General features: G+C 36.6%; 1 long non-coding RNA gene across 2 annotated transcripts in view; it reads right to left on the bottom strand.

Annotated features, from left to right (window-relative positions):
• LOC113414441 (uncharacterized) overlaps nt 1–3,862 on the bottom strand; it is a 101,473-nt gene extending 97,611 nt beyond the window's left edge. Inside the window, exon 1 of one of the 2 annotated variants that reach the window (XR_015747363.1) lies at nt 3,704–3,862. This is a non-coding gene — a long non-coding RNA (uncharacterized LOC113414441). Of the gene's footprint in view, nt 1–3,391; nt 3,527–3,703 lie in introns of those variants that run through there. The other variant, XR_015747362.1, reaches the window with a different exon arrangement.
• Nucleotides 3,863–26,614: the final 22,752 nt, after the last annotated feature.

Below are 26,614 nucleotides of genomic sequence, written 5' to 3'. Positions count from 1 at the left end.
TAATTCCCTTGATCAGCCACAAATTGTCACTAGCTTACCAAATATGAGAAATCACACTGGATTTGATTTTTCTACTGGATAGAGGGATGGAGATCTAAAAGTGAAGGATTACTACCTTCTTATCAGAAAAATTCCTATTGAGACTTAAGTTTACAATGGGAGATTTAAGCTTACAACCCTCTGCAAAGATTGAGGGAATCTACTACAATAGTGTGTCTCTGTAAGCTGGGTGGTTCAGACAACTGGAGATTTTTTCTTTCCAGTTAGTATAGTTGTCAATCTCATCAGTGAGTTGGCTTTCTGGTGGACTTAAAGAAGTAACTAAAGCCATTCACACAATAGCTTCTGGACATTTTCTGGAAATCAGTTCCTTGTTACACATTTTTTTTTTTTAATGGAGAGCAATATAGCATCCAGGAAATAACTAAAAGGACCTTGGAGGAAAATTTAATCTGATCAAACACTTATGCTCATTATCATGTCTACTTGAGAGCAAAAAAGTATTTTTGTTTCACCATGGACCCTTTCAATATCACCCAGTAAATTGTTTTAAGCAGTTTGTGATCTCTAATCCGGTTATAGCTCCTATAGAACCCACTTTTTATAATAACTTAACTAGAGACTTGATGGTAAAGCCAATAATTTTTATTCATTTATTTATTAAATTTCTACCCTGTCCATTTCACTGATACGGTGATCCTGGGTGGCTAACAATATAATAAAAAGTAAAAAATATTCTACCAAAATGTTACTGATACATATATACGTATCACTAACATTTTGGTAGACGATTATTTGGTATTAAAACTATTGTGGGAAGGATATTTTGGATCTGCAGTATGAAGACTTGAAACCTAATCTACTAGACATATATTAGAGTCAAGTATTGAGGCAACTGGAAATAAGAAAAGGACAAGGTTTGCAAATCCTTATATGCAATCTTTTTGCAAAAATGATTTTGTTGGTTTTGTGAGTTAGAAAATTAGTCCTCTGGGGCATGATATACCAGTTCATGAAGTCCATAGGTATCCTGCCATTTAATTAAATGAGAAATAAACTTGTTCCCAAGACCAACAAAAGGTCTGCATCCCAGTGGTATTTAATAGCTCTTTACGTTTAATCAGAATCTTCTGCATAGTCAAATAATGACTGCAAAGGTTACTAAACGTGCTGAGTTTGGGTTCTGGAATTGTGATGCCAATGGTGTCCACAGAATTTTATGGACCAGAATTAATGAATTTTCAGATAGTCATCAGTTCATGCCGTTAGAGTTCATCACATCCATAATGTGCCAAACCACACTTCTATAGACAATGATCACACACTGCAAATTCATGGGGTGATTTTAGACAATAAAGCATAAACAGGTACCATTTGAACTACAGCATATGAACAGCAACTCTCTGTGTATCACTATATGAAATCCTATTTTAGAATCACTTAAAGAAGCTATTAACTGTTTATGGGTATATACCTGCTGCTTTACAAGTATGTCACTATAGTTACATTTATGGGGTTTGGGCGGGGGCAACATTATTTTAACAAACTTCTTTGATCTTAACTTTTAAAAATTAAAGCTCAGGTAGACAGAAATTGCTTCCAAAAACCAAAAGTCACCCATGTCAAGGAAGAAAGAGCACACCATTTTTACTCTTTATTAGGCAAGTTCTCTATTTGTCTTGCCTAAAAAAAAAGTCTTCTAGAGTATTCTTTGCCTACTGGAATTCATTTTCAGCAATTACTTTCTGCAAATGTTGAAAAGATCGGCAGCAAATACACATGAATATTATGTTATACTGCAGTAGGAGAAAAATATAGAAAGCTAACTTGCATCAGATAAAATTATTTTGTACTCTCACCATAATTATAAAATACTTATCACAGATTGGAAGTGAGGATGTTGTGAAAACTCTACCTCTTAATCAACACTAACAACTAACTAAAAGAACAATAGATATTGTGACTGCAAAGACTGGTGGACACTGGAACATGGAAAGAAGGATGATTGGATCATCCTTATAATCCAAAATCGAATTTTGGATTTGTATATGGGACTCTCTACATACAAACCATACATATATTGCTAAATCATGTCCCAAACATTATAATATTTGAATATATTTTATCCTGGATTTCAGGACCACATAAGAGATCCCTAATACTATGCATCATTATTTAATGTACACTTATTTCAGTTAGTAGTCACAATAATTTTGTTTCCTTCTTGTAGAAATCAATTTTTTAAAAAATGTTAAAAAGATAAGTGTAATAAGGAAAAGAGTTGATGTTAACTCTACAGAAAATTTCATCCATAGTAGAGGCTTCAACAAGAAAAGCAAACTTACTTGTTGGGGTAGCTTGCATCCATGGTGGAATCTGCACAGGATATGTAGAGCACTCTATAAATGAATACATTGTTCTGCAGCCTAATTGTATGCTAATAGAGTTGTGTATACTAAAGTGATAATCTGAAATTAGTTTATTAAAGAAACTACTTCGGTATGGGGATGATATTGTAATGGCTAAAAATACAACTTGTGTTTTATGGTATAATATTCTGACTCAGCTGTAATTTTCAGTGGCTGCATCAGAAACAGACAATTTTAATAACCCAACCTGAAGTTTATCAAACTCTGTATTTTAAACAGGTATGCAACTGATTGATCAGTTGGAGCTCATAAAAGCCACAGTCTCCATGGCACTAAGGGTTCATAGTTATTTAGTACCGATGCTGGATCCAGGAGAAATTTGATGGAAGTTGCTAATGTTTGTTTGTGTAATGAATACATATGCCAGGACTTCCAATGCTTCTGCCAGTTTATAAAAAGACATATATAATAAACTTGTTTAATACCTCTAAATTTGACTTTAAAACTTACCAAAAGAAACTTCAAAAAACTTTAAAACTCTAAAAGATTTGAGTTAATGGGAAAGGTTCTAATCCTGTTCTTGACTTGTGTCAGCATTAAAGGCATTTTTCCCCCACAGTATGATCTTTACTATAAAAAAGCAGAATTTACTCTTGATGTTATCCATGGCAGAAGCTGCAAAGACTAAAAACCTAAATTCAAGACCTAAGTTCCAGAAGGCTGTACAGAATGGGAAGACCTGCAGGAAATACCAGCGTGCATTTCTTTATTTTAGCATATTTATGGTCCATCCCAATCTAAAAGAATTCTGGATAATATGCAGCATGAAACAAAGAGAAAAAACCCCTCAGAATAGAATTAAAGGCAAACATAAACATAGAAAGCAATGATAAAAAACAATAACAGTAAGCTCTACACTGACTTTAGAAAATTGGGTATTAAAAATATTTTTTAGAATACAGTATTCCATAGAGTAAGGCTATTACTGAAAAGCTTTTCTTTTTCCTCAGTGTCCTACAAACCTCATTTAGGGAATTTTCAGCAGGTTCAATCTTGATCACAGGACCAGTTGGGTAGATTCAATTCTGACAAAGGATTGCTTGCTGCATATTGCTGCTACACAATTTAGAGTTTTAAACGTAATGACCTGTTCTGTCTCCCCTTCCCCTTCCCCCAAAAGGTAAGGGATTATATACACACACAAACACCGACAGGCAAGCTGGCTCGAACTTCGCAGAGCAAATCCTCTGTAACTGATAACATTCTTGGCATCCCACTACATCCTGCCTGCCAAGTCTGAGCTGGCAGTAATTGTAAATCAAAGTCTTACTCACAGAGAGGGAAATGGGTCTTTTACTTCACAAAGCACAAGGCAATCCACAAAATAATCGTTCTTCCAACATAGTCACGAATAAAGTCTAAAGTAAGTTAAACTTTGTCCCGTACAAAGTTTAAGGAGAAAGCACACCCACTTTTATCCCCTGTGGGGTGTGGCTCAGTGACGTAGCTCACTCTCTGACCCTCCTGCACTTCCTACGTTGCTGCTCACGCTTCTCCCTACAACGCTGCTTGGGGTCGAGCCAAGACTCCTCCTCCTCACTCCCTGTCAGGGGCTGCTCTGACATGCCCTCCTCCTGATTCATCCCAGGCTGTTCCTCTTGGTTGCCTGATGGAACCTGAGGCATTACCAGGGAGGCAGGCATTGGCAGGGAGGAAGGTCCTGGGGAGGAAGGAATTGCCAGTTCCTCCCCCTCATCTTCCAGGTCCTCTTCCTCTGACAGCATAGGCTCGGGAGTCGGGGCCACAACAATGACCAATACTTCAAGTTGGTCTACTGGCAATCAATATAGCAACTTCAGTTTAGGTATAATTTTATATTGACAGGACAGGACAGTCTTCACAATAATCCTCATCCTACATTTTGTACCAACCAGAGCTTCTGGATTGCTGCCTGAAGCAGTCCGATGTAGGATATGTTAAGGTGGGGATGTAAAATTCAAGGCAACCCATAGGTGCTTAGATATGACCCACGGGGCCACTCTGGAAACAGTGAAGGAACAGCTCATCGTGCCCCTGCCAGAGAAAACAGAGCTTAGGAGGGTTAGGGTTAGGGCAGGTGCAGTTTTCACCGGCAAAGGGCTACAGGAGGCTGGTGTTGCCAAAACAGGGCCCAGGGGGACCATGCACAGCCCTCCTGAGTTCTGTTTTCATTGGTAGAGGGCTAGAGGAACAAGATTATAATGAGAGGGACGGTCTTGGGGAAGTCCTGCCTTAGCACTTAGCCACCACAGGTTCCCCTGACATAAGTGATGTCGAGCTGGCCATGCCCACCCCAACTCCCCAAAGTCAAATATAGGGCCTGATATGGCCCTCAATAAAATTGAGTTTGACATTCCCTGCATTAAGGTGTTCAATTAAATGGTAAACAAGACCCCTTCCACTGATTTACCATATCACTGAAAGGTCTTTTATGAAGCTCCTGAACAAGAAAAGTTACCTTAATTTATGTACATATTAACAATAATTAAGATGAATCTATTTCTGCTTCATAGTTCACACATACAGTCAATTTTTATATGAAGAAGAATTGGCCCTTTACTAAATAGATTTCAGTTTAAAATCTTTCAAGGTGGCACTTTTCTATGCATTATATTTAATTTTAAGAATCAAACATCTAATTTTATTTAAATATTTACACACCCTATGTATAATTTCAGAGGACTTTGAATAATTTATTCACTTTAATAGCGTCTTAGGAAAGTTTCTATTCTTTGTAGTTCATGTTTTGTCTGCTGGTATTAGCAACAACAAACTGGCTGGTACGAGTCATATGAAATGGCCCACTCATAATTGCTTTGTTCTTGTTTCAGACACTGGCTTTAATACTTTACCCTAATATTCTGTACTACATGTTACAACACCAGCAATCTTTGTGTCAGTAAATGTCAGACATTTTCCTCCTAAGCTTCCATTTTCCATTCTCAGTAAATATTCCCCTTCAGGGATTATCCTTTTCCATTCATTATAAATCATGAAATAAGTACCCTGTGGTGTCATGTTAACTAAATGGTTATAGATGTATCATCAAGTGATATATGATTTATGATAAGACATAGTCCTGATGGTAAATATCCTTTAAGCATTTCCTTATACTCACTGCTTTCCTATTCGTAAATCTAAGCATTCAGAAAAAAGCATAAATCAATACTACAAACACAAAATGCAGCTTGAAATATTGAATATTTATTCCATAAATAATCAAGCCAAGCTCCTGTCTTATTTTTGTCCATTGTTATCAGAGACAAAGAGCTTTTATCTTACATGATCTTAAAATTTCAATGTATCTGATAGCTACAAAAGCTGGATACTATGGAAGAATACAATCAAGTACATTTTTCTAATTGATGTTCCTACTTTGGTTCTGCATTAGATATACTTGCAAATGTCTATTCTAGCATGCATAGTGGATAGGAAATGAGGCTTCTCACAGAAAAGAAATAATGGAAACTGAATAATAGACTGCCTGCACTTGTTACAGATACATTAGAATTTTAATAGTTAATTCAGGACATCTTTAGACATCATTTATTTGCAGTTTTTGAAATACATTGATACAATTGTATTTTAGCCGACTAGCATGAGATCAGTGAGAGAGAGTATTAAGAGAATAACATATTTGAAGGTAATAAATTCAAATGTAGAGCTATTAACTATTAATTTTGCTCTGACTAAACGGATGAGGCATCCTTTGACTCATAGTATAGTTCATATGTATGTAGTAGTTAAGTATTCTCTATATATTAAAACTAAAATATATCAAGAAGATCCTTTCCGAGGCTAGGAAATAGAGACAAAATCAATCTAAAATATAGCCTCAGTGACAAATTCACTCTCCAACCAGCTTGCAATTAATAGCACCTTGAACCTGGCAACACTGAATCTCAGCTCTGACAGTTCAGTTGGCCTAACAGTATTTATAATTCCAGCTTTAGCTATCCTACAAAATAGAGGCTTTCTTATCACTTGACCCAAACTTTTTTAGTGGAAGTAAAAATTATTTCTTGTTTCATAATAGAAAGGGACAAAAGTCTTTAGCAAAATTTTTGATGTGGCACACAGCCCATAAAAATATGATGTGGCACTCTAAGGAGGCCATTTCTCACTTGGCTTGATGTAATAGTCACTTAATGATCAAATTAGAGCTTCCTCAGTGAAAGATATGGTGAAATAACAAGGAACAGCTTTGAATCAGACTTCCAGTTTAGATTTACAGACTATCCAGGTGGAGTTCATTATGGTGAAACACCCAGCAGGATATTCTTGACAGTATATAAAGAAAACAAACTAAATTTGTCCTAGTTGATTATATGGCCCAGCTTATTTAAAATGCCAAGCTTCAGTCTTTCTCCTCAATGCACACAATTCTCTATACCGATGTATTTGGAGTGCATATACTATCCAACAAGGTTGCACCATTGCTTTTTGCTGTTTTGTTTACATATTATCTGAAATATTCATGAAAGTTGAGACACTAGATATTTTAGAGTAGGATTTCACAGCTGCATATTCTTAAGCTGGTGAATTCTTAACCATAAATAGAAAACTAATGCATATATAGGTTTGTAAAAATTGCTTAGTTGAGTTCAGTAGCTTTGCTATTTCTCATACAGCAACCAAAACTCAAAAAATAAGCAATAGCCATACTTTCATGCCAAACATAATTACTTAAAACCATTACTTTATGACGAACAAGAGAAAGGATGGAAATGTCTTAACAATCACAAGTGTAGGATTTCCACTGTAGGAAGTATGGCAAGCTAAACACATATCTGGGACATTGGAAGTGATAACAAGAGCAAAGACTGAAGAACTGGCAGACAGTTTGGTTCTTTGGAATCTCTCCAGACAAGGAGAGGGTGGGAGATGGCCCACATCTGAACAACTGTTCCTCACGAGAAGATTGGATTTGAGGATTGAGCATTAGGAGATGAAGGGATCAGTTATCAAGCTAACAACTGCAACAAAGCCTTTTAGGGACACTAAGTTCATTAATTTCACTTTTTAATTACTTTCAGAGATTGCCTATTTAACTGTCAAAGCTTTTGTAGCGTTTTGGAATTACAAGTTACTAAACCTAAACCATGGTGTTAGATTTTTGTAATTTGTTGGGTGTGCCATAAATCATGGGTTTCAAAACTCAAGGGCTGAGTCCATAGAAGTCATAACATAAACCAAAGCAGATTGTGACTTAATAGAATGTGTGAGCCTAGTCAAAGAGCATAACCATAATGTGATCATAAAATGACCCTGTCTTGTGCTGATGCTGTTCGATTCTGAGACAGTTTAAGACAATTCTCTTGAGACTGGGATGCTTCAGCAGAAGCTTCCCAAGTATTCAATCCAGGCTAACCAGCTATTGGAGCTGCCTATAGAAAATGCTCCTCACCACCACCACTGTGCCATCTTAATTCTCCATGCCAGAAAACCAATTGCCAATTATTTTCTTGCATAGGTCTTACTACACACATGTATGGCTTGTTTACAAAGTTAAGCATCAACATCTACATACCTGCAGGGAACAGCTTTTAAATAAACATTCCTTTCTTATATTTTTCTAGGTTTGATTCTCTAATCTTGACTGCAGTTATTAGAAGAGCCTCTCTGTAGTGTATAGTTATTTGCTTCACATACAGAGGCTCACAGGCTCAAAACCAGGCAGATTTTTAAAAATTACTTTTTTCCTTTCCCTGAACTTTTTTTTTAAAGTTCACCTGTTTTATTTTTTGCTGTCACTTAAGCTAGAAGAGTTCCAGCCCAAGTCCAAAACAGGTCAGATGCATAAATATTGTAAATGTATTAACAAATAAATAAAAGAATTCTAAGTTTCAACAGTGTCTTAGAAAACCTTTAAATTAATAAAGAAAAGCTAACATAAATTTCATTTGGGCAACTACTGTGTTTTTCTTGTTAATGTAATTATTACTCAATACCTTTTAAGCACTACACTCAGTACACATTAAACAGCTAAGGAACCTTCAGACTTCTGATCAAAACAGTGTAAATAACAAGAAAAAGGGATACGGATCCGAGAGGAAAATAAGTCAATTCAATGCAAGAGGTTAAAGTTATAAAGATGTCATAACTGCCAAGTTGGAAACAGTTCAACAAGAAAAGTCAAAGATTTTTCAACTCTATTACAGCTCACCGCAGCTAATTCACTGTGGCCAACTTGTTGCAGGCCAGCTGGCCACAGGATAAGTGTTACACTAATATCGAAGAAGTTGAATAGAATTATTAAAGAAAGGATGCCAAAGGAGGGACATTATAAAATTTGAATGTTAAATATTTTTGATTATTTTAAATTATTAAATTGAATTGTTGAATTGTCCCAAAGTGAGTTGTCCTGTAGTGAGTTGCCCATGGTGACTTAGCTGTGATGAGTTATCCATTCCAAGGTGTTTCAGCCTAGGTGATGTAGTGGGCTGCTAACTTTCAAAGATAAGTTGGTCCTTGGAAGTCAAGAGGCCATTTCTTAATGTATGGGCCCATGTTCATTTCTTTATCTGCTTCATTTAGAAAAGTTGTATAATTTCTACATTCAAGGCAATTTTTTAAAACATATTATAATTATTTGATGGTATTTAATTTTAGCCTTACAACTTTTTATAGTTTTTGATTACTTTAACTTTGATAAAAATTGAATATATAAAAATATCATTTTGTACTACAGCTACAATTTATGCCAATGCCCAAGTACTTTGGAAATTATTAAAAAAAAAAATTGACAGCACAATGGAAGACATATGGGAGACATATCATGAGATTGTATATGCTATTTTTATTATGGTCTTCAGAATTTTCTGGTTTACACACACAAACACAGAGACACATGTGCACACAAAGACTGATGCAGTTGGTTTAAATTTTCATGGTAGGGCGAGATAATTTTTTAAAAAACATTGGTCACTCTGTAGGCCAAACACAATACAAGAGAGAGGAGCGATAATCATGAGTTGGGGCAAAAGAAAGAAGGATTTGAAATAAGTATGCTTTCAAATCTTCAACATCTGGCACTTAAAGATAGAACAGAAATGTTTAAAACATGTTTGAAAACTTTTTATTCCAGGAGTTTCATTCAAATAATTATACATTAGAAACTATCAATATCAAGTGATCACAAAAAATACCCCCAGAAAGGAACTCACTAGAACCTCATATTTTACCAAAATAAGAATCAGTGAGATCATATTGAAACATGTTAATTCATGTCAAAATATTTTTATATGCAGATCTAATACAGAACACGTATTACTCAGCTAATGAGGAGAGAAACAGAAAAATAACAACAAAACCTTTTTTTAGAAAACTACCTTCCTTTTTTCCTGGAAACTTCTATGAAACAAAAGACATTTAAAGGAGAAGTTAATATAAAACAACAATAAGAACTATAAACTATAAAGAATAAAAACTGCAAGAGGTAGTGGGATGACCACAATATGATTGACTTTTGTCCCAACATACGTCCACACAAAAATCATCACAATGATGGAATCCCCAATTATAACTTTTAAAAAGGCAACTATGATCTTTTAAACAATGATCGCTCATCCCTTGATTGGCAATTTCTATTCTCTGGATGCAATACTGTATAAGACCATTACAACATATCTTTACTTGAAGTCAAAAGAGTCATCAAACTATATGTACCATTAACAACTCCCAAAACCAGAAAAAACCCAGATTACCCATAACAATAAGGAAGCTCCAATCCAAAAAGAAATCACTTTGGTGGAAAAACAAATCTGGTCACGTTGCCAACTTCAGAAGCTGATACAAAAATTTATGCCACCGGATAATAACTGAATGCACCAATTATCACACTAAACAAGAAGAAAACCTTCTACACACCAATTTTACCCGCGCTTTCTACAATTTTGTAAACAACAAACTAAAAGACTCAAGGTCCATCCCACCCCTGAAAGGATCTAATGGTAAAGACTGCAACGATGACACTATTAAAGCCAACCTCTTTAACTCATTCTTTGGCTCAGTATTTGTAAACAGCAATGGATCATGCCCAGTATTTCCTAGTCAAACCACAGAAAACTACAATGATCTAATACATATCAATTTTACAGAAGACAATCTTGAAAAAGCACTGCGCAATCTAAAACCATCTCTATCTATTGGACCGGATGGAATATGTGCCTACTTCTTAAAAAAGCTATCCACTGCCATAGTTGAACCTCTCAGCATAATCTTTGAAAAATCTTTCAGGACCAGCTCCTTGCCAAAACTATGGTCACAAGCCACGGTCATCCCCATCTTCAAAAAGGGAGACCCCAGCCTAGTTGAAAATTACAGACCAATCTCTTAATGCTGCGTTGCCTGTAAAGTCATGGAATCAATTATTAACCAATCCATCATCCTCCACTTAGAAACAAACAACCTACTTTCTAATAAACAATGGTTTCAGAAAAAAACTATCATGTGATCTGCAACTCTTACACTGCAAAAACATATGGACTACACAACTCGATCAGGGCAAAGCAATAGATGCCATCTACATAGATTTCTGTAAAGCCTTTGATTCAGTGGTACACGACAAACTACTCCTAAAACTAAAATCTTATGGTATCTCTGGACACCTGCATAACTTGATAGAAGCATTCCTGTCAAACAGACAACAAATGGTCAAAATTGGGAACGTCCTATCAAATTCTGTACCTGTCAACAGTGGTTGTCCCCCAAGGCAGTGTTCTAGGACCAACTCTTTTCATACTCTACATAAATGACCTCTTGATCATATCAAGAGCAACTGTATTTTCTCCGCTGGTGATGTAAAGCTATTCAACACCACAGAAAATACTGCTACCCTTCAAAATGACTTCAACTATGTGTCAGAATGGTCAAACAAATGGCAACTTCAAATCTCAACAAATAAATGCTCTGTCTTACATATTGGCAAAAAAAAAATCAGAAAATAAAATACAAGCTAAATAGTCAAGACCTTGTTGATGATCCAAGCTCTATACCGGTCCGTGAATCACTTTGCACCAGGCCACAAAGAAAAAAAATAAAAATAAAATAAAAATGGCGGCTTTCTTCGCCTTCGGTGAATGCTGCTGGGATCAGGGATCAAGGACACAAATGAAAGAAGGGGAGGGAGGAAGCAACCAAAGCCTGTCCTGCTCTCCAGCTCAGTGGCTTCGGTTTCCTCCCGCCTCGTTCCTCTCTCAGTCGCTCTCTCGCTCCTCCACCAGCCCAGGAAGAAACTGCTTCAAAGAAGCCGGCAGGGGTGGCTTTTCCTGTCGGCGCAGCTCCCCAGTGCCCGTTCACCCCCACCCCACCGCCAATCAATCCAGGTTCAATCCAGTGCTCCATTCTGCTTGTCTGCCTGCCTTCGTTTCTGGTTGTTTGAACAGCTTGGCTGAGAATAATAACTATTTGTCTTTTTCTCAGCCGAAGCTGCTCCGAAACAACCAGGCGAAGGCTGACAGGCTGAGCAGGCAGAATGGAGCACTGGATTGAACCGTGGCGGTGGGGGTGACGGCAGAGCTGCGCTGACAGGAAAGCCACCCTGCAGCTTCTTAAGCAGTTCTTCCTGGGCTAGTGGAAGCGGGCGACTGAAGAGAACGAGCAGACACCTGAGGGATGAGGCTGAGGAGGCAGGGCCGAGAGGCAGGGCTTCTCAGCCGTCCTGCAGGGACTTGTCCTGAGCCGCGGAGACAGCCGTGGGCCGCCGCCGCCCAGCGCTCAGTTTTGAAGGCACTCCTCAGCCCGGCGCAGTTCCTGAATCTGAGGCTGAAACCCTCCGTTTTAAATGTCCCAATAGAAGAGAATATCTGTCACTCGGGGTTGCAATGAGGAGGCATTGGCGCTCCTGAACTTGGTGGTTTGCTGGCAGACCTTTATTACCCGACTAGGTAACAACATCAGATGTTACCTAGTCAGGTAATGGCGTCTGCAAGCAAACCACCAAACTTGACTCCTCCTCCACCCCCCACCCACCCCGGTCCTTGAAAAAGTGTTTCTGCGTGAAACTGGTCCCTGGTACCAAAAGGTTGGGGACCACTGCTATAAAGGACCTTAGAATACTCATCTCTAATGATCTAAGTGCTAGAGCCCACTGTAACTACATAGCCAAAAAGGCATTAAGAGTTGTTAACCTAATCCTACGTAGCTTTTTCTCTGGTAACATCACACTACTAACTAGAGCATACAAAACATTTGCTAGACCAATACTGGAATATAGCTCATCAGTCTGGAACCCACATTACGTATCTGATATTAGCACAGTTGAGAAAGTCCAGAAATATTTCACAAGAAGAGTTCTCCACTCCTCTACTCATTGCAGAATACTTTATGCCACCATACTTGAAATTCTAGACCTAGAAAACCTACAACTACGCCACCTTCGGTCCAATCTAAGTATAGTATATAAAATCATACATTGCAATGTCCTACCTGTCAATGAATACTTCAGCTTCAACCATAAAAACACAAGAGCAAATAATAGATACAAACTCAAGGTTAACCGCTCCAAACTTGTTTGCAGGAAATACGACTTCAGCAACAGAATGGTCAATGTCTGGAATACTCTACCTGACTCTGTGGTTTCTTCCCCAAACCCCGAAAACTTTAACCTTAGACTGTCTACTATTGACCTCACCCCTTTCCTAAGAGGTCTGTAGGGGACATGTATAAGCGCACCAACGTGCCTACCGTCCCTGTCCTATTGTTTCTTTTATTTTTTTTATTTTTCTTATATGTAACCATGTATTCATAACTACGTTTTTACTATTATCTTGTAAGCAATTGACAAAAATAAATAAATAAATATAATGAGATAGTGCTAATTAATACAGAGTGGGAGATGACTTTTGCATAAACATTTCAAACTTTGTATCTTCCTTTTATAAGCTTGCTTCCAGTGTTAAAACAGAAGGATTTTATACATATATGCATGCATGCATGTATGCATACCTACAATAAAATTCTCAGTGTGCTAAGCCATAAATTTCCCTGCTTCACCAGTTTTCATCTTTACCAAAGTCTGCTCCCTAAATGGAGAGAAGCTTTTGTACCTTTTTAGAAATGGAAACAGAAATAAATGCTCATTTGGAATTTTTCAGTGAAACACTTACAAATCCAGTGGTGTACCATTTCATTGTGTCCTCCCCTCTGACTCTGAGATATCTGGACTGCTGTAAGGATGTTGATTATGTGCTTTTGAAGTATGCTTGTGTGTCAGATTCTAGAAGTTGACGTAATGAAATTTGTCAATTTTTATTCTTTGGATCAGCTTTATATCAAAAGACAGGACTTCACAATAGGACAATATATGGCCTTGCTTGAGGAGCCTATTCAAACATTTAATCATGTTGATGAAATTGAACATTTCAACATCATCTCAATGCTTGACTATTTAATGTTCTTCTAAAAATAATTTAATATTACTTTGAAGGCACTGCATAGGTAATATATTCAAACAATATCAAATCTATCAGCTATCTTTAGCATGGTCTTTGAATATGCTTATGGAAACTGTATTGTAATTATATATTATCTAAACTATATTGTACATTATATAGAAAACCCCTCATCCTATTACATAATACAGTATATTCATATGTGTGTGTGTGTGTGGAGAGAGAGAGAGAGAGGGAGGGAGAGGGAGGGAGAGAGAAAGAGAATAAACTAAGCATTGAGAGATAAAAAGGGAAGAAGAAATCTATAAGCATGGTTGGAGTAAAAAGCAAGTTTTGGTTGCACATGGAATATTGACTTACAGGACTAGATCTGACTGGAACTGTAAGAAAATTCTGCACATGGCACAGCTATGATTTAAACCCAGCCTACAGCTTCTCCATATACTAAAATGCATTACATGAAAGCCTTTACTGTGAATATAGTCATGGTGGGCAGCAGAGATTAATATTTAGAGAATCAGTAGGAAGATTGTAACTTTAAAACTGTAAAAGACTGTAATTCTGAATGTAAGAGTAATAACAAGTAAAGAATATGAATTAATAAATGAACACAATAATAGTAAATAAGCTGTGTGTCTGTGAAACCAAAAACCAAAGGGGAGAGTTGTAATTGATCTGAATGAAAGTGATCTGAGTGGAATTACAGGTTTGAGATCAGTGTGGGTGTTCGGATTTAGAAGCTGAAGACTTTGTGCAGATGGAGTCTCAGGCTACACCACAGGGATAAACAAAAGTGAATGGATTGGTGGAAGAAGAACTCAGGAAGATACAGGTGCAGACTGAAACAATAGATCAGATCTTGAGTTAGGCAAAGTGCCAACACTGGCAATATATAACGCATTACAAAGAAGTACAAGCCACCCACTTGAAAGAAATAAACTTGACCAGTGAAACTTGTAAAATGACAGCTTGACTAGCTCTTTGTGACAAAGAACATTACTTCCTGAAACCGTGCATGTGTTATGTTGAATTGGATCCTTTCAGAGTCTTTGATTTGTCTCTCTTTTCTCCCTGTTTTTATGACTTACAGCAGGATGCTTTAAGTCATGTGCTTTGTTACTACAGCTAAAGATTTATAGCTGCAATAAGTGCCTAGAATTTGTAGCAGATGCTGTCTATGTGTGTAGTTAGCAACTCAGAATGAGATGTAATGGTATAAGTTTAATTATGAATGAAAGGCTAACATGTGTCTCAGTAAATATACACTGATGTCATCTCGGTGGTGGATGTGCATGAAAATAGAAATCTATCCGTATTGCATAGTGATAATGGAGGAACCAAAAATGGGAGGGGGGGGAGATTATTGGATCAATGTATTCCAGAAGAAAAACAATATTCAGCTAGATGAATTGAAAGGACTGATGACAATGAGATGGGAGAGAACAGATGTAGTCATTAAGCTCATTTGGAGACCTCAGAATGAATGAAAATTATGAAAAATGAATATCTGCTTTAAAAAAACTGTATTTGTTTTGAAGATGTGTTTTAAGCTATGTCTATTCATATGTACATGTGGCAATGAAATTAATATACAACTAAAAGCATTATTCACTGCTCATAATGAGAAATTGAGAAAATGAAGGATACAATGAGGAAATGATACAGAATCAGACAGAGTGTCAGGAAAGGATTTAGGGGTAAATGTATTCCAGAAAAGGAAATAAGTGAAAGAACTGACATTGGAAGTACCACTGTAGAAAAAGAAAGCACAAGTATTATATAAAAAATATTGGAATATCCCCCAACAGAATGAATGAAAAGTCAACATAAGGAAAGAAGATATAGAACCTATTTGGGGTAGAGTAAAAAATAATGCTACAGGTGCCACAGAAGTGTATGGAATTCTGCTAAGTGAAGTAGGAAAAAGGAAGTTTAATTGAACGAAAAAAGCTGTGGATGAAAAAAATACATATTCTGTGAAAAGAATGATTGTTGCAAAAATGAAGATGAGGAAAGTTTACTGTACAATCGTGTATGGAGAAACAGATAGTTGTAAAAATGTGATCAGGGAACAATGAGACTAAAGGAGGTAGAGAAGATGCAAAGCAATTTTGATGAACATAACAATTTGTGTTAGAAGTGGGTGAAGAACCAAATGTCAATATGTTGATGATACTGATTATATATCTTGATCTTGGGTTAGGCAGGTGATGTAACAGAGTGAAAGCAGTAAGGGATTGAATGGGATGGGACTGAAGCAAGATAGAATGGCTATTTACCCAAAAAAGCCTTTACTGGATGAATGATTGGCCTCCACCATGTCTTTGCAATGGAGCTCACATAGGGTTGCCTCTGAAGACTACTTTAAAATTTTAGTAGGTTCAGAATTAAGCAGTCCACATTCTGGTTGCTAAAAGCTAATTCAGTAGCATATCTCTTATGTTTTGGACATATCATTGGGCCAATAAGTTTCCAAATGCAATCTAAGAAGATGATCTTATTTCACTTGTAAACTGCTAAATAGTTTGGCTTCAAGCTTATTTTGATATTGTCTTTACCAAAATGTATATGCAGTGCAGCAAAACTATTTTGGGTTTCCCTCTTTGGAAGGTTAGAAAAAATTGGAAACCTAGAGCAACATTTCTTGTTAATGGCCCCAGCCTTCTCAAGCTGCTGACCTGTTGAGCTCAAGATATCTCCCACTGTGTTGGCATTTTGGAAACTGGTGAAAGTTTGATTATGTAACAAGTGTTTAAAGCTTAAGTGTCTAGATATTTACAATGTTGCATAAGGTGATAAATTGGAATTTGGTAAATTAGCACGATATGGATGCTTTTGGTAAATAAATAAAGGGGAAGAGTGCAAGAATGAATGCATAATGCTAAGGGAAGAGTTGAAAAAATATTTTGCAGAATTCTAATTGAAAGAGTATGAGATGAGTATTAACATTTAAAAAGAATACTGCAGAGGGTTTGTAGACTAGACATGTTTTTATCTTTAGCTGATTATAGAGAAATGAATGCATGCAAGAAAAATTGATTTAAAGAAAGCATATGGTAAAATGAATAAATTAGGATTATGAAATATTTTGAATCAATAGGAAGTTGAAAGTTGATTGCTGAGTGTGATAACAATGTATGATGGAGGTAAATTGTGTATAGAATGGATTGTATGCTTAGTGAATGGTTTAACTTTGAGCAAAAGTAAGAAGGATGTATGATGTCCCCTTGGTTATTTAATGTATTTATACATAAATGCATAAGGAATACTTGTGGTGATGCTAACGTGCATAGGTTGAGAATATAAATGTAGAAGTATTTATTTAATGCAGAAGAAGTTCTGTTGTTGACTCAAAACCTTAATGATTTATGTTAGACAGCATTCATGATACAATAAGAAACATGGATATGAAAATTAATGTATCACCTTAATTGACAGGGGATCTGGAGTGAAAATTACAAATTAAATATAAATAATAGAAAACTAAAGCAAGTAGTGAAATTTGTGTAACTTGATGGGAAATTTACTAAAAATAGGACAATGGATGGAGAAATGTAAATATATGCAAATATTCCAGATGACAGTTGAATGTGACAGGAGAAACATGAGTTGAAAAGAAAAAAAGAAAGTTGAATACAGTTTTTAAGAAATTTTCTTGTGCAAATTTATCAAGAATGAATGGGTAAATATTCGTGCAAACAAATGCAATTGACCAGTATGAAAGAAGTACTTTGATGTCATGTACAGTCATTATGTAGAGAGAATCAGAAAAACTCCAATTGCAAAGCAAATGTATGAAGAAAATATGAATGTGTCTCTGTACTACTAGGTTTCCCCATTGCCACCAGAAACCATTTTTGAATGGCAGGAATGGACAATGTTATGCTGCATTCACCCTTCACCTGCCATGAAAGTGAACTCTAGGCACATTTTCCTGTTACTTTTTCTTTTTTTGAAAAAAAGTTTTATTATTTTTTTAGACAAACATAGACAAACACAACATAAAAACATTAAGCCATCTTCTACATATATACATACAGTGTGTCGGTTGGTTTACAAATTGTTTTGTGCATCCACTTCATAGTTATCACTTACAATTTCATTGTATATGTTCTCATATTGTCAATCAAATATTACTAAGTACATTAATATTGTTGTTAATCAATCATTTGACTATACTATTATTCATTCATGTTTTACAAAATAATCCATATTTTACTTGATTTACTTTATGACAATTCATATTATCATCCCAAATCTATTCTATAATTATATTGTAATTATGATAAAAATAATACATCTTTATATACTCCTTATATTCTAAAAATCTACATATTTCATTACCATGTTTTATTGACTAACCATTGATAAAATAAATCCCAAATCTTATAAAATTGTTTATCTTCTTGTTCTCTGATTTCAGCACATTGCATTATTTTCTTAATAACTTCCTCCTGCGATGGTATTTTCTCATTTTTCCAGTTTTTAGCAAATAAAATCCTAGCTGCTGTTAATACATTTACGATCAAATACTTCAATTCCTTACTGTATATTTCAGGAAGAATTCCCAATAAAAATATCTCTGGTTTCAAGTCTACGTGTTTTTTTGTCATTTTTTCCAACCATGTGTGGATTTTAGTCCAATATCTTTTAGCATCCGCACACGTCCACCACATATGGTAATATGAGCCAGATATCTGATGACATTTCCAACATTTTTCAGATTTATTCTTGAACATTCTTGCTATTCTTGTTGGGGGGAAGTGCCACCTGTAAAACATCTTATACAAATTTTCTTTGTATGCTGTTGACATTGTCATTTTATAATTTTGAGACCACAATTTTTGCCATTTCTCTAAATCAATCCCATATCCAAAATTTTTCCCCAAGCAATCATTGTTTCTTTGACTTGTTCTTCTTCTAGCTTAATTTCTAATAACTATCCATACAGTTTTTGAATCACCTTTTCATCAGTACCTGTCAAAATCTTATCTAAATCAGTCAATTTATCATAGAAATTAGTTATTTCCAGAGTTTCAGACAAGATTTCTATCATTATCTCAGCCAAGTTTTGTCCCTTTTCTTCCTCTATGTTTTGAAATCTGAGACAAAATTCTGATCTGTCCATCTCCCATCTCAGCATCCCACTTGTATCTTGTCCAACCACAGTTAATCTGCCATTAATATATCCAATCTTCTTATCTCTTTGTTTATCTTCCAATTTTTTGGAATCTCTCATCATACTTCATCATCATTTGTTGAATATTCTCTAACTTTTCATCAGTTTTTTCTGTTCTCTTTTCAATATTCTCTGCTCTTGCTTGTATGTTTTGAATTCTTTGCATTATCATCTGCAGTGTCACCTTTTCTTGTTCTTTTTCTTGTTGTAACATCGTCTGTATTGAGCGGTGTCCTCCGGATGGTGAAGAGGAAGAAGTAGGAACTGAGGAACCAGCCACTGTTAGTTTCCTGCTCAATTCAAATGATTCAAAATCTTCAGGTTCTTCTAGACCTTAATCCACTCGTGTAATGACCAATTGTAATTCCAAGTAAAAATAGTGGAAAAAGGAAGCAGGATAAAAGAAAAGTTTCTTCAGGTTCTTGTACACCTTAATCCAATCAATTGGTTAAATAGCAGGAAAAAACCCCAAAAAGAAGAACAAACCACAAACAGAAAAAGGAAAAATTGTTAGGTCTTGTAGGTGGCAGAGAAAAAGAATAAAAACTAAAGAAGAAAAAAAATAAAGAATAAAGTTCTTCAGGTTCTTGTACACCTTAATCCAATTAAAAAGTCTCAAGTATATGTATGTATGTATGTATGTATGTGTATGTATGTATGTGTATGTATGTATATGTATGTATGTATGTATGTATGTATGTATGTATGTATGTATATGTATGTATGTATATATATATATATATGGCATTCAGCTTTGTTTGGGTATTTTCCCTCGTCATTGTAGTTGTGCTTTTAAAGTTGTAGCAACGTCTCGGCAGAATCTCATCTGCCATCATCAGGCTTCTGTATTGTGTTCATCTGTGAGTCAGACTTTTGCAGTGGTTTCAGATTTAAATTTGGGGCAGCCTATTGCTGTGCCAGAATGGTTTTTTCTTCATCCTGATTGGTTGGGAGTCTTGGTCTTTGTTTATTGGTCTTGGAGTTTGCTGTGTTCTGCTTGATTGGTGTTTCTAATATCTTCTGTCTGTTTTTTGGCTCTTTTTGTATCTTGATTGGCTGGCAACATTGTGTTACTTTATTGGAGGCCTTTAGTGCAGCTTGGCTCCGGGTAAATGGACGGCTATCATTAGTTAGGAAGCTAGGTTTCATCTGGGTGCCTGGTTGGGGTGTGTTTGAGCTGGAGGTATCAGGGGAGATCTGTTTGTGCCCAGGTGTTTGCCTGGCTTGTGGTGTGTTCATCCAGGCGGGTACTTATTTTTCTATTCTTCTACAAAAATGCAATCAAAAAGCTGGAACACACTTCCTAACTAGTCCAACACATGGAAGCCACAGGTCATAGCATCAACTTCATTGGCACCAAAACCCTAGCCACTATAGAAAACCCCAGCCACAGAATCATCAGAGAAGCCATAGAGATTGAAAAAAGACCAGAAAGCATGAATAGAAGAGATGATTCCACCAGACTGTCAATCATTTGGAAGCCTGCACTCACAAACAAAAAAATATCCACACCACAAGCCAGGCAAACACCTGGGCACAAACAGATCCCCCCTGATACCTCCAGCTCAAACACACCCCAACCAGGCACCCAGATGAAACCTAGCTTCCTAACTAATGATAGCCGTCCATTTACCCAGAGCCAAGCTGCACTAAAGGCCTCCAATAAAGTAACACAATGTTGCCAGCCAATCAAGATACAAAAAGAGCCAAAAAACAGACAGAAGATATTAGAAACACCAATCAAGCAGAACACAGCAAACTCCAAGACCAATAAACACAGACCAAAACTCTCAACCAATCAGGATGAAGAAAAACCATTCTGGCATAGCAATAGGCTGCCCCAAATTTAAATCTGAAACCACTGCAAAAGTCTGACTCACAGATGAACACTATACAGAAGCCTGATGATGGCAGATGAGATTCTGCCGAAACGTTGCTACAACTTTAAAAGCACAACTACAATGACGAGGAAAATACCTGAACAAAGCTGAATGCCATACATGTAAGTACCGTGAAAACTTAAGAATACACACACACACACACACATGTTATTCAGCTTTGTTCGGGTATTTTCCCATGTCATTGTAGTTGTGCTTTTAAAATTGTAGCAAAGTTTTGGCAGAATCTCATCTGCCATCATCAGGCTTCTGTACATACCTCCAACTCAAACACACCCCAACTAGGCACCCAGATGAAACCTAGCTTCCTAATAAATGATAGCCATTGATTTACTCAGAGCCAAGCCACACTAAAAGCCTCCAATACAGCAAACACAATGTTGCCAGCCAATCAAGACAAAAAAAAAAAAGCCACAAAACAGACAGAAGATATTATAAACACCAATCAAGCAGAACACAGCAAACTCCAAGACCAATAAACACAGACCAAGACTCCCAACCAATCAGGATGAAGAAAAAACCATTCTGGTACAGCAGTAGGCTAGCCCCAAATTTAAAACAGAAACGGCTGTGAAAGTCTGACTCACAGACCAACACAATGCAGAAGCCTGATGATGGCAGATGAGATTCTGCCAAGACGTTGCTACAACTTTAAAAGCACAACTATAATGACATAGGAAAATACCGAACAAAGCTGAATACCATACATGTAAGTACCCGTGAAAACTTAAGAATATATATATATATATATATATATATATATATATATATATATATATATATATATATATATATATATATATATATATATATATATGTTCTTAAGTATTTTCGTATATGTATATATATGTATATGTATATGTATATGTATATGTATATGTATATGTATATGTATATGTATATGTATATGTATATGTATATGTATATGTATGTATTTGTTTTCTTAAGTTTTCGCGGGTACTTACATGTATGGCATTCGGCTTTGTTCGGGTATTTTCCCACGTCATTGTAGTTGTTCTTGTAAAGTTGTAGCAACGTTTCAGCAGAATCTCATCTGCCATCATCAGGCTTCTGTATAGTGTTTGTCTGTGAGTCAGACTTTTACAGTGGTTTCAGAACTAACAGAACACTGCTTAACCAACACATATTTCATATACAAAGGACAAAGATACAAACAAATTGAAGGAGCCCCTATGGGATCACCACTGTCACCCGTCATTGCAAACCTGTTCATGGAAGAATTCGAATCCAGAGCCCTGGCCAATGCCATCCACAAACCCAAACTATGGTTAAGATACATCGATGACACATTTGTGATTTGGCCCCATGGAAAAGAAAACCTAAACAATTTCCTAACACACCTAAACAGCACACACCCCAAAATCAAGTTCACCATGGAAACAGAAACAAACAAACAACTACCATTCCTAGATGTACTAATCTACAAAAAAACAGATGGCACACTAGGACACACCGTATACCAGAAGAAAACACACACTAACCGCTACCTCAACGCCCAATCCCACCACCACCCAGCACAGATAAACTCCGTGGCTAAAACACTAATTACCAGAACCAAACGCCTGGCAGACAAGACACACATTAAGACTGAACTATGCACCCTGACTAAAGTACTGACAGCCAACGGCTTCCACAAAAGCAAAATCACCAGCTTGATCCACAAAAACACACTGAAACATAATAGAGACCCAGAAGATGAACAGACCTATGGAACAGCTGTCCTGCCCTACATAAGAGGTACTACAGACAAAATTAGTAAGGTACTACACAGACATCACATCAAGATTGCCTTCAAAACAGACAGAAAAATAGCAGCCATCCTTAGCAACCCCAAAGATAAAATTGACCTGGAAAACCAAGGCATATACTGAAGTCCCCTGTGCATCATGCCCAGCCACATACATTGGACAGACCAATAGAAGAATAAGTACCCGCCTGGATGAACACAAAAATGCAGTCAAAAAGCTGGAACACACTTCCTCACTAGTCCAACACATGGAAGCCACAGGTCATAGCATCAACTTCAATGGCACCAAAACCCTAGCCACTATAGAAAACCCTAGCCACAGAATCATCAGAGAAGCCATAGAAATTGAAAAAAGACCAGAAAGCATGAATAGAAGAGATGATTCCACCAGGCTGTCAATCATTTGGAAGCCTGCACTCACAAACAAAAAAATCTCCACACCACAGCCAGGCAAACACCTGGGCACAAACAGATCCCCCCTGATACAGCCAGCTCAAACACACCCCAACCAGGCACCCAGATGAAACCCAGCTTCCTAACTAATGATAGCCGTCCATTTACCCGAAGCCAAGCTGCACTAAAGGCCTCCAATAAAGTAACACAATGCTGCCAGCCAATCAAGATACAAAAAGAGCCAAAAAACAGACAGAAGATATTAGAGACACCAATCAAGCAGAACACAGCAAACTCCGAGACCAATAAACACAGACCAAGACTCCCAACCAATCAGGATGAAGAAAAAACCATTCTGGCACAGCAATAGGCTGCCCCAAATTTAAATCTGAAACCACTGTAAAAGTCTGACTCACAGACAAACACTATACAGAAGCCTGATGATGGCAGATGAGATTCTGCTGAAACGTTGCTACAACTTTAAAAGAACAACTACAATGATGTGGGAAAATACCCGAACAAAGCCGAATGCCATATATGTATGTATGTATATATATATATAATGTTCTATATTCATAAAGGGGGTGATGTTGCTATCTTCTATAAAAAGTCCTTACATCTAAAAAACATCCAAGTTACCCAGGAGCTTGCTCTTCCTGAGACCACCATCTGTGAACTATCCTTAAATATCACATTTCGATTCTTACTAGGTTACAGAGCACCTGATTATGACATCCAACATGTAAACAAGCTAAATTCACTACTAACATGGGCAACATCCTGCCCACAGGCTTTATCTTCCTTGGTGACTTTAATCTACCTCATATTAACTGGACCCTAAACGAATGTACAACTGAACCGATACGTGCAACCTTCTACAATGCTGTTACAAATCTGGGACTGGAACAACTAGTAACCAACAATACTAGACTTAACAACTGCCTCAATCTCATCTTCTGCAATAGTTTGAATTTAATTTACAGAATACAAACTAAAGAACCCTTTTCCAACAGTGACCACAATATGATTGACTTTTGTCTCAGCATACACCCACACAAAAATCATGACAATGATGTAATCCCCAATTATAACTTCAAAAAAGGTAACAATGATCTTTTAAACAATGATCTCTCATCCCTTGATTGGCAATTTCTATTCTCTGGATGCAATACTGTATAAGACCATTACAACATATCTTTACTTGAAGTCAAAAGAGTCATCAAACTATATGTACCAATAACAACTCCCCCCAAAAAAAAAAAACAGATTACCCATAACAATAAGGAAATTTCAATCCAAAAAGAGATCACTCTGGCGGAAAAACAAATCTGGTCACGTTGCCAACTTCAAAAGCTGATACAAAAATTTATGCCACCAGTAAAGACTGAATGCACTAATTATCACATTAAACAAGAGGAAAACCTTGTATGCACCAATTCCACCCGCACTTTCTACAATTTTGTAAACAACCAACTAAAAGACTCAAGGTCCATCCCACCCCTGATAGGACCTAATGGTAAAGACTGCAATGATGACACCATTAAAGCCAACCTCTTTAACACATTCTTTGGCTCAGTATTTGTAAACAGCAATGGATCAGGCCCAGTATTTCCTAGCTGAACCACAGAAAACTACAATGATCTAATATATATCGATTTTACAGAAGACAATCTTGAAAAAGCACTGCGCAATCTAAAACCATCTCTATCTATTGGACCGGATGGAATATGTACCTACTTCTTAAAAAAGCACTGCGCAATCTAAAACCATCTCTATCTATTGGACCGGATGGAATATGTACCTACTTCTTAAAAAAGCTATCCACTGCCATAGCAGAACCTCTAAGCATAATCTTTGAAAAATCTTTCAGGACCAGCTCCTTGCCTAACCTATAGTCACAACCCACGGTCATCCCCATCTTCAAAAGGCAGACCCCAGCCTAGTTCAAAATTGCAGACCAATATCATTATGCTGCATCACCTTTAAAGTCATGGAATCAATTATTAACCAATCCATCATCCTCCACTTAGAAACAAACAACCTACTCTCTAATAAACAATTTGGTTTCAGAAAAAAACTATCCTGTAATCTGCAATTCTTACACTGCAAAAACATATGGGCTACACAACTTGATCAGGGCAAAGCAATGGACGCAATCTACATAGACTTCTGTGAAACCTTTGATTCAGTGGTACACGACAAACTACTCCTAAAACTAAAATCTTATGGTATCTCTGGACACCTGCATTATTGGATAGAAGCATTCCTGTCAAACAGACAACAAATGGTCAAAACTGGGAGTGTCCTATCAAATTCTGTACCTGTCAATAGTGGTGTCCCCCAAGGCAGTGTTCTAGGACCAACTCTCTTCATACTCTACATAAGAACATATTAAGAGCAACTGTGTTCTCTTCGCTGATGATGTAAAGCTGTTCAATACCACAGACAATACTGCTACCCTTCAAAAAGATCTTGACTATGTATCAGAATGGTCAAACAAATGGCAACTTCAAATCTCAACAAATAAATGCTCTGTCTTATATATTGGCAAACAAATCACAATATAAAAGACAAGCTGAATAGTGAAGATCTTGTTGATGATCCAAGCTCTATAAAGGACCTTGGAATACTCATCTCTAATGATCTAAGTGCTAGAGCCCACTGTAACTACATAGCCAAAAAGGCATTAAGAGTTGTTAACTTAATCCTACATAGCTTTTTCTCTGGTAATATCACACTACTAACTAGAGCATACAAAACATTTGCTAGACCAATACTCGAATACAGCTCATCAGTCTGGAACTCACATTACGTATCTGATATTAGCACAGTTGAGAAAATCCAGAAATATTTCACAAGAAGAGTTCTCTACTCCTCTACTTGTTGTAGAATACCTTATGCCACCAGACTTGAAATTCTAGACCTAGAAAACCTTGAATTATGCCGTATTCAGTCTGATCTAAGTATGGTATATAAAATCATACATTGCAATGAATACTTCAGCTTCAACCATAACAACACAAGAGCACACAATAGATACAAACTCAAGGTTAATCACACCAAACTTGATTGCAGGAAATATGACTTCAGCAACAGAGTGGTCAATGTCTGGAATACTCTACCTGACTCTGTGGTTTCTTCCCCAAACCCCAAAAACTTTAACCTTAGACTGTCTACTATTGACCTCACCCCTTTCCTAAGAGGTCTGTAGGGTGCGTGCATAAGCACACCAATGTGCCTACCGTCCCTGCCCTATTGTTTCTTTTATTTTTCTTATATGTACCCATTTCATGTATTCATAACTATGTATATACTTATACCTATTATCTTGTAAGCGATTGACAAATTAAAAAAATAAAAAAAAATAAAAAAAATTATTAATTTACAAATTATGTTGTAAAAACCCCAGATCTTATCAGATTTACAGATGTATATTTATTTTGCAAGATTTCTTTTTGTCTAGGGTATTAATTTTAGTAACAAACAAACTATTGAATTTTCATTTATATCCATTGCATGTTCTTATCTATGACCACTGGATTAATTAACAGTGTATTTTTATTATCACTTTTATA

The sequence above is a fragment of the Notechis scutatus genome, chromosome 2, assembly GCF_049901735.1.
Source record: "Notechis scutatus isolate UNSWTSFEM ecotype Mainland chromosome 2, rNotScu1.2, whole genome shotgun sequence".
Classification (NCBI taxonomy): domain Eukaryota; kingdom Metazoa; phylum Chordata; class Lepidosauria; order Squamata; family Elapidae; genus Notechis; species Notechis scutatus.
Note: the sequence above shows the minus strand (reverse complement) of the source record. Positions and strands in the feature narration are given on the sequence as shown.